General features: G+C 37.0%; 1 pseudogene; it reads right to left on the reverse strand.

Moving 5' to 3' along the window:
• Positions 1-8319, reverse strand: part of LOC149236959 (uncharacterized) — a 55217-nt pseudogene extending 46898 nt beyond the window's left edge.
• Positions 8320-8681: the final 362 nt, after the last annotated feature.

Genomic DNA, 8681 nt, shown 5'->3' on the forward strand with positions numbered 1-8681 from the left:
AAGGGGCCCCTGAATCTACCACCTAGGCATCAATAATATTTTCTAATGAGAGAATCAAAGAATATTGCAACACATCACCTGTCACATTTTATTCATGATTGTTTTCTTGTTGCGCGTCTCCTTCTTTTCCCTTTCGAGACTTGCAGTCTTTCTTCAGGTCTCCTTTATTCCTGCATTTCCAACACACTATCCCCGATATGGACTTGGATATGCCTTTCCTTAACTTACTGTGATATCCTCATCTCTTTAGTCTTTCCACTTTTCTTCCCCTAGTCTCTGCAGTCAAAGCATTATCTGATGTCTCACCAGAGCTTTTCCATCGCATTTACTCACTAAGGATTGCACCGACAACATCATCAATCTTTAAAGTACTAGATCCAAAGACAGAGTTACTAATGGCCATAACTAAACCATTCCAACTTTCTAGCAATGAGCACAGAAATAACAGAGCTCTAACTTCATCATCAAAAGTTACCCCTGCAGAACTTAACTAACTGGTAATTGTATTAAATTCATTTAAATGATCAGCAACATATCCACATTCTGACATCTTCATATTAAATAAATGCTTCATAAGAAATACCTTATTTGAGTTCAAGGGTTTTTCATATAGTTTGGCCAATGCCAACATTAAATCCTCTGTTGTCGTTTCATTTGAAATATTAAATGCTACCAATGCTGCTAGGCACAGCCGTATTACTCCAAGTGCCTTTCTATTAAGAATATCCCATTTTGTGTCTATCATACTCATCAGCTTCTTTGCCTTTCCGCTCAATGGTTGGTACATATCTTTCTGGTACAAATAATCTTCCATCTACATCTTCCACAGCTGGTAGTTTTGGCTGTTAAATTTTTCGACCCTAAACCTACCATCTTCCACCATTTCTCCCACTCGGACCAAGAACCATTTTCTCCTGCAAGTTTATAAGCCAAATAGACCTTCGGCTCTGATACTGGTTGTTAGAAAATTATATATTACAGAGAAAAGGAACACATAAAATATATTGCAAAAATACAAACACAAAAAACACATAAAACAAGAGAGACACAGATATACGTGGTTTACCCAATTTGGGCTACGTCCACGGGAAACAACTAGTCCTTCCTTTTATATTATCCAGAAAATTGAAGAGATATAACCTACAACATACCCTCTATAATTACATCTTTTCTCTCACACAATATTCTCTCTCTTTCTCACTCAGAATAAAGATGTACATAGATGCAATACAATTCCCTCATATATAGCGAGGGGTTGCCTTCTAGTGTAAAAAACCCTAAATTAAACATAACTTCTACTGTCAAATATTTGCCTAATGAATGACCCGGATTGACTACGAAATTACAACATTTTACAAGGCAATTTTACATCTAGTAGCCCCCCCTGGACCCCCCTCGTAGCGAAAATATTACAGGCGACGTTGCCGCCACATTACGAACTGGGGTCCAATGCGATGATACCTATAAATAAACAAGATAATCAAGCTCCACACCCAAAATAATCAATTTTTCTCGGGCCCTAGGTACCAAGCATGTAAATCAAAGGTTTGTCATAATATCAATAGGAAAAGGAAAAGGAAAAATAATAGGTAACACCACAAAAGAATAAAATTCACGATTGCAATCATAGAGGAAACCATGCACACTAAACAACATGGTCATGTACAAATCTGGGATTAAAATGGTGTGAGTCATAAAAATGATAAATTAAAACCATCACTTATAGGCATTAGCAGAAAACAATCAAAATTTAAATTTTATCCCCTTAAGTTCATCATTCATGGAACTTCCATCCATCATACAATGCACATAGGTATGCATGTACATATGCATTTTCATGCACCAAAATCAGTTCAAGACTTTTTCACGGGGCTTAGAATGACCTTGAAGCCTTACATTCCCAAATATTTCATAAGGGATATTTTCAACACATGCATATGTGTGTGTGTGTGTGTCAAGGAGCTTAAAGGAATGCTCCCTCCTCTTTCTCGGCGTCTTGCATTGTTGTTTCGTGTTCCTATGGCCCATAGGGGATATTGTCTTTCTTCTTCTTCTTCTTCTTGTGGGGACAATCCATTTTCCAATTCTCTTCTCCACAACATCAATAGAAGATTATCATATTCTCCTTTTTAGCCTCACAAGGCCTCCTCCTAATGACATTGTTTTTCCTTTCAGAGGATTCAACTTGGTATGTCCACTCTCATAACTAATTTTGTAGATAAACATTCCACTCAGTCGGTTCTTGTTATTTTCTAGTGAGCTTTCTAAGTTTTCCCCTACAACTATTTAACTCATCTCCCAATCCCTTGAGCTTAGCCTCCAAATCCCTGAATGTTCCCATCCTTTTGAGGGATTTCCCTCCTTCTTTCTATTGATGGACTTGGTCCATTTCCTATTGCGCCATACCATGATACATGTTTCTTTTCACTGCCATGGAATATTACTATGTGCTACCACATACACTCAGTTGTTAGTGTGTTAATAAATATAAACAATTATACAAGTTGCCTTGCCCTGTTGTGCCAAGCATGCTGCCATGCAACTATACACATGTCTCACTTTATATATTAGTCACATTTCTAAAAATTGAGGACATAAACATCTCAACATAATTCTTCAAAAACCAAAATTTCCACATGCACATGAAGATTCTAGTTTCTTCATCAAGCTTAGAAGTAATTGGAAAATAGATGCCATGTCAAAGTCAAGAATATTCAATTCATTTAGTCTTTGTATTGAGATCCAAAACATAATTTTAAATGTGGTCTGTATACTAAGGTTAGTAATCAAGGTGTTTGCAATCTTAAGGAATTGACATCGATGCATGCATAATTATGTCTTTACTAGACGAAATTATCACACTTTTACCTAAAATTATCAGCATTGATTATTATTAGCCTCTTTACTTAGACCCCTATTATTACTTGTTAAAATGAACCTTCAAAATTTAAGAATAACACTGAACTTCATTAACTTTGTTCAATCTCTTTACTGAGACTATCACCTCTAGTCGCGAAGTCAACCTTTTTCATGAGCAATCAAAGTAGCATGTATATCCAACATATTCATGCAAGGCCAATGATAGAAATGCATCCCATAAAATTGAAATTCATAAACAACAATATCACTGACATCTTCAACCATGTCATCATTATATTAGCTATGTTTTTCAAGTGCTTCTCCACTATACTGGAACAATACCTCAATCACCATAAAGAAAATGTCAACCTCTACTGAGGCTCTTTCCCATGTAACAATCTAGAAATGGGACTTCCCTTTCCAATCAATACATTCCTGTACACATACACTCACTGAGCTTTTCCCCTCCCCTATCATAAACAAGGAAGGCCTTAACCAAGGAGAGCAAGCATTATGAGGAACTTTGTAACATCAACATATAGGAAACAATCAACCTCAACTGAGGTTCTTAGCATCCTACAACATACTTTCCATGGGAATTCCACATCCCAATGAACATATATAATACATATTCCCGTCATTCATTGAACTAAGGTTATATAAAATATGCATCACACAAGGATCCTTCCCCAAATCCATTAAACATCATGGAAATAATTGTCCCAAGTATACAAGATTGCATCGCCCAGCCAAATGTGATGGTATTATACAAGTACTCACTTCCATATAGGAATTTTTGAAAAAATTTAAAGAAAAAACCATATCTAAGGTCATAACCACTGGCTATCCAGACCTTCAAGATGCCACCAAGAAAACACATGCATTGTCCAATAATTTATCAAATAACATGCTAAACATCATTAAAGTTAATATACAATCCAACTAACACTTGTGAGTAGGGTACCCTCAAACTCACATTCAGATATTACACTCAAAGTTGGGCTCCACCCTAGATCTAGGGATCCATTCATCAATACCATGCTACATACTTAGGTCATAAGGTAACCCTTCAATCATGCATGCTATAAATCATTTACAACTAGCTTTTAACACCTAAACCTTTGTTTTATTAATTTTCTAAAAATCATTATGGAACCCCCTTACTCAAGGAAATTTTGTTACTTGCTCATTATAGAGCCCATGTTGTCTAAGTGTTGAACCTAGATGCTTTGATAGACTCTATAGAAAACCACCCCACCTACCCCAGTGGGAGGGTTTTTATTATTGATCCAATTCCTCTTGTACTATGAGAAGAATGGGATTAATAAAATTTTTTGTCCTTCATCCATTTTCATTATCAATTCTCAATTTTAGGGTTTGAGCTACCCAATGAAGGTTACCACCCTTATTCCAGGGTCATATAACCAAAGCCTCCTAACCTTGGTGAATATATGTATATATATACCTTTATGTATACATGTATGCACATGTATATCTATGTACAATATGTAGGTCGATAATTTTCGTTTCACACACACACACACACACAGATATATATATATATATATATATATATATATATATATATATATATATATATATATATATATATATATATATATATATATATATATATATATATCTATATATATATATATATATATATATATATATATATATATATATATATATATATGGATATGGCGAACATAATATTCATATATGCCACACACCCACATATGATAGATCCCACCATCCACTAATCCTCAGGACCAATAATAATCTTCCACGTTTTCTAGCCCTGGCAGTACCCGTCATCATCATATCCCCTTGAGGCCATTAACTCCACCACTAATCTAGTAGTCCACATCACCTATGCTCCTGATCAAGGAATTTTGTTGGGTAAACATATCCACAATTTAATAAGGGTAGAGGTGTCGGAAAGGGAAGATTTCCAAACCTTCCCATCACCCAATCAATGACTAGGTTGACTCGAACACCTTCTAGTACCATTTTTGAAACCACTACATGGGTGTTAGATAAAGTGGTTTTAAGTTTCTAAAACACCTACACTCGCATGACGAAAAAGTGGCGTCCATCTCTCTAGTCTCCTCCTTGTACTAGCTTGCCACATCACCCCAATCACACTATCCCAATCCACTCCTCAACTACTCCATTTCGCACCTCCAAGATGGGACTTATGGGACACATGGATCAGTGGGACACACCCCTGCGTGCCCTAAATTTTTCTTGCTTCATGCGGTTGCAGTGCCACGTCATTTTGTGTTGCATCACCCTGATGACTCACTGCTCCTGCTCCGCTTGCACCTCTGGGGTCGGGACGCTGAAAAATGTCATCCCAGTCCTAAAACCTTGATGCACCTCATAACCGCACCTATATGCACTTATGGGGTGGGACCTGTTAGCCTCCTGTTGCAACAGGTTTTCATCTTTCATGATCAACATTTTTACATGCCAAATATGTCATACTTTGCATGTTGCAATGTTCCATATTTCCTTAAGAGGCCAAAGAAGAGGCCATGAGAGTGTGCTAGTCTAAACGCCACTTCTGTATTCCAAATTTTGATGAGTTAATCCATTTTGATGAGTTTTCTGTTAAGGGAAGGCCAAACAGCTTAATCTTGGCCTCCCTAGGTTTCAATTTCTTGTTTTAGAATATAGAGATGAATATCTGTCCAAAATGTTTAATCTTGGAAGATTTGTAGATAGGTAGAGAGCAAGGATAATTTTAGGGGCGAATGTTCGCCCTTTAGAGAAATTAAGGGGTTTTAAATTTTTAGTGGGCGAATATTTTGTATCATAGTACATTTTTAAAAATCACCTCAAATAGCCCACCTTATTTTAAGGGAGAGGGTGAAAAAGGTAAATTTAGCCCTTGAAATTAGGACTTACAACCTTCTATTCGCCCATTTTCAAGAATAGGTTTTATTTAAGTGAATCCTATGGGCCAAATACCATATTTATAAAAGAGGTATGGTAAATTAATAAAAATATAAATAAATGAGAGGTATGGTAAATAAATGAAACATTTTTTATATTTACTCCATAAATCACCTTATATACATGTAAGGGTGTAAATAAATAAAAATATAAGTAAAGTTGAGGTATGGTAAATAAATATAAATATAAATAAACTAGACGTATCGTAAATAAATAAAACCTCTTTTTATATTTAGTCCATAACCCTCGTTCTATTTATGAAGGCTCAAGAAAGAGGTTTTATTTAAGTGAATCCTATGGGCCAAATTCCATATTTGTAAAAGAGGTATGGTAAATTAATAAAAATATAAATAAACGAGAGGTATGGTAAACAAATAAAACATTTTTTTATATTTACTCCATAAGTCACCTTATATTTACGAACAGTCAAAAAATGGGTTATATTTAGGTGATACCTATGGCCAAAATACTATGGGATAAATACCATGGACTAGATTGTTATTAATACCATGAAAAAAACCATTATTAACCCTAATATTAGAATTAACAAAAATAAAAATGGCACATGGTATTGACCCATGGTATTCACCAAAATGGCACATGGTATTAACCCATGGTATTCACCTGGAATGTAGCCTATTTAAATGGGGGAATTAAACCAGCATGTAGCCTATGCTAAGATTCACTAGGACTTTACAAAGTTTTATTATTTAGTGAAAGACTCGCCAAGATCTTACAAGATTTTATAATTGAGTAAAATATTCGCCATGCCTGGTGAGAGATTCGCCAAAAAATTATATATACATATTATATTATTGATAAAATCGCCTTCCATTTTTCCTATATACCATGGAGATTCTCCCATTTATTATATTTATAAATTTAGGGGGGGTTCTTAAAATTTTCCCTGGTAGAGAATCTTGGGTACTCAACAGCTTAATCTGAGCCCCTGGATACAATAAGTGTAGATTTAGATAGGAGGACAGCAAGAAGAAAAGAATGAAAAGTTGGGTATGCTAGTTCAAGTGCACCCAAACCAAAAAGAAGAGAAAATGCTAGGCAAGTAGGTCGGGTAAGTGGTTTTGTGGTTGCAGAATCATGGCTTGTGATCCATTTCATATTTTCAAGTGTCATATCTATTAATATCACAAGTTTGAGGCAGTTATCCATTTGAAGGAGCTCAAGCGAGGCATGTCTAACTCCCCCTTATTCCTCTTCCCCAAATCACTCACTAACTTCCCCTAAAGAGGTCAAGATCTGCTTGATATCTCTTAGTCTCATCATTTTCATATCAGTTGCCTTGGTAAAGATCTGCTTTACTCAAGGAATGTCCATACTTCCTCTATGAGTCATTTTCCCCCTTAATAGCCTAAGATCTCCATACTTAGCACTTTACTCATCACAATTCATATTAACTACTAACTCTATTACGTAAATCCCTATCTATCTCCCCTTCCCCTTCTAAAACTATGTTAAATAGCTCCCCTATATACTTATCCCCTCCCCCTGGTTGAAAAATAACCATAAGTGTGCTTGGGAATTGCTAAGTTTAACTGAAACTTAGCAAGAACCCTCCTTTTCCTCCTTAAACCATCTTCTCATGCATTTTCGACTCCTTCCGATGCATAAAACCCCTCATCACTCCATAAAACTTCCCAAATGCTTTGGGACTCCTTCCCAAAGCATAGATTCCCCTTCAAATATATAAAAACCATCCTTGTTGCTTTGTTTTTATCTTCTCAAGCCATAAACCCCTTGTTTGGCCTTAAAACCCTTCTCAAACCACATAAAATTCCTCTTGAGTGTATTTGGACTCCTTCCAAGGCATAAAAATCCAAAAAATCATGCAAAAAACCATGAAAATCCCTCAAATGCATGAAAATTCCTCCTTTTGGGCTATCGGACCCCCTCCGATGCCTTATAATTCATGCCAAACTCTAAAGGAAACTCCTCTGTTTTCACAAAGCATCCCTTTTATGTTAAAACCCTGCTCTGAATAAAAAAGCTCCCTTTTTACCCCCTCCGATGCGATATCACAGTCGGGAGGGGACAACGATCAATGTTGGCCCATATATGTGTTCCCGCAATGGTTTATTGCCGATCGCGACTTCGCATCGGCGTATCACAAAGTTTTGTGCCATGTATATAAGCCCTGACCCCTCCGCCGATGAGATATCACTATCGCATCCGAAGCGATATCGTTATCGGGAGCCCTCCACATCACAATTTCCCGTTTAAACGCATATATCATGTTTTATCGTTCAATCTTAAGTTTTTCATAAAACTTAAGTTTATCGCAAATCCCCGCATTTTCATATAGCGCAGGCCCTATCGCAAATTCCCTGATAGCGGAACATCGACCAAATCATAGCCGTCCATCGTTCCACCCGGATCAATGGTCCAGATCGTTTCGGCGATCGCCCATTTCAACGATCGCACATATGTATATACCTGCAGTCTTGCCAATTGCTGAAATGCCAATGAAATCATAGCTGCCATTTCGGCCCGCTCATCCAACGGTTCATGTTCTATCGCATCGTTCCCATATATATGGCTCCGACCAACAAAGCCGAAAAGCTACAAAGCACGGCATATATATATTTTGGGTCCGTAAAGGCCCCTTGTACAGCGAAGAGGGAAGGCTCTGATACGCCGAAGCCGAAATAAAATAAAGAGGGCCTTAAAAGATTTCGGGTCCGCGCACTATTTTGTTCATCGGAGGTTTTACATGTTGGGACCGTCGATCCGCCAACCGCCGAGTTAGCGCCAGCCGTTGGGTCGACCTGCGCCGGATCCAACCGCTGTGATTTAATCTGATGAACAGTGTCACTTCCGCCCCGGATTTTTGCGATTTTTTCGTG

Source organism: Pinus tabuliformis, chromosome 8 (genome assembly GCF_031772625.1).
Source record: "Pinus tabuliformis cultivar Carrire ecotype Pingquan chromosome 8, CPIR1, whole genome shotgun sequence".
In the NCBI taxonomy this organism is placed as follows: domain Eukaryota; kingdom Viridiplantae; phylum Streptophyta; class Pinopsida; order Pinales; family Pinaceae; genus Pinus; species Pinus tabuliformis.